Genomic DNA, 1,549 nt, shown 5'->3' with positions numbered 1-1,549 from the left:
GCAGCAGCATCTTCCTCACTGCTACATTTACAAACTCCAACATAGTTCTTAATTTCTAAATGTCCTTCATTCTTATATATTACTGATGGCTCCTTAGGCCAGTTGTCTTCATGGAACAGAAATTCTGGACCTTTAAGCCGATATGCACATTGATTACCTCTAGAAGCATTATCTGCTTCATTAAATTCGGAATTAACATATTCCCACTAATCACATTTAGAACCATTATGGATAATTGCTAAACAATTAGCAACAAAGGTGTGGAAGCATGCTTCGTTGTTTCTTATGTACCTTAGAACTGTAGTGCTGCTAGTCGAAAAAAAAACATTTCTAATGCTCTAGATATCATGGTGTTAACCTTTACTGTCACAATGTAGCTACAATCAACTCCAATTGTGGAACTGGGACTGCTTTCAAAAGTTCTACATGTGATTTCCCTAAAAGAAATCACAGTGTATCCTGCCTTTTGAGTTACACAATTTAGAATATAATGTTCCATAACCCATTTCACTGGCATCTGCAAAATGATGTAATTGACAAGATGCAATAGGTCCAAATTCCATAGGCTTTATGAACCTTTCTAAGGTGTATGAATCTGGTAATTGATTTGTCCATGTCTTGATAATAAGCTGGTATCATGTCATCCCATCCTATTTTTGATATACATAATTTTTGTATAATTAGCCTGCTCCTCAATAGAAATGGTGAGACAATACCTAATGGATTGTACTTTAATGGTCAATGGTTAATCATTTCCTTTTACAGATATGGTTAGGATATCTATGTTCCAGCATATTCCAAATGCCTTTTTCATTGGTAGAGAATCACGGCATAAATCAAGATCTTCTACATTCTTTCTCCTATGATTTATGGGTAAAGATTCCAAAAGCTTCCTACTGTTGCTTATAAATTTAGTTAAATCAGAACCACCCCAAGAACATAATGAGATAACACCATGGTCTGTTTTAAGTAAATCCTCTTCTATATCCAGACAGTCATCAACATAAAAATATCTATACTGTGTTTTAGCTTCTGGTAAGTAATAACTGCCATAACCACTTGCCGACCTGTGTAGAGTGAAGTTGGAACAACTAAGAGAAGACCTTGCTCCAGATGGGTGAACAGTCATGTGGTTTTCACTTACTGCCTTGTTAAGGTTTCCATCTGGCCACCACAGAAACCTTAAATAATCCTCATCTTTCTCTGGAACACTAAAAGGATAATACATTGATTTGATATCTGCAATGAATGGAAAACAACCTAGGCGGAACCTAAGTAATACTTGGCCTAATGGGTTATTCAAATCAGGACCTTGAAGAAGTGAACTGCTAAGAGATTAAGTTTTATACTTAGCTGCATAATCAAAAACATGTAACTGTTCTGTCTTTTGATGATGGTACACACAATGATGAGCGATATACCATAAAACTTGTCCCTTGTTTGTGGCACTTCTTCTTTCTATTACATCTATCATGATAGCACAGTAATCCCCATGAAATACTATATCTCCTAATAGTTTCCTTTTTGGAGCTTCTAATCTTTGGAGCCA

Source organism: Penaeus monodon, chromosome 15 (assembly GCF_015228065.2).
Source record: "Penaeus monodon isolate SGIC_2016 chromosome 15, NSTDA_Pmon_1, whole genome shotgun sequence".
In the NCBI taxonomy this organism is placed as follows: domain Eukaryota; kingdom Metazoa; phylum Arthropoda; class Malacostraca; order Decapoda; family Penaeidae; genus Penaeus; species Penaeus monodon.
Note: the sequence above shows the minus strand (reverse complement) of the source record.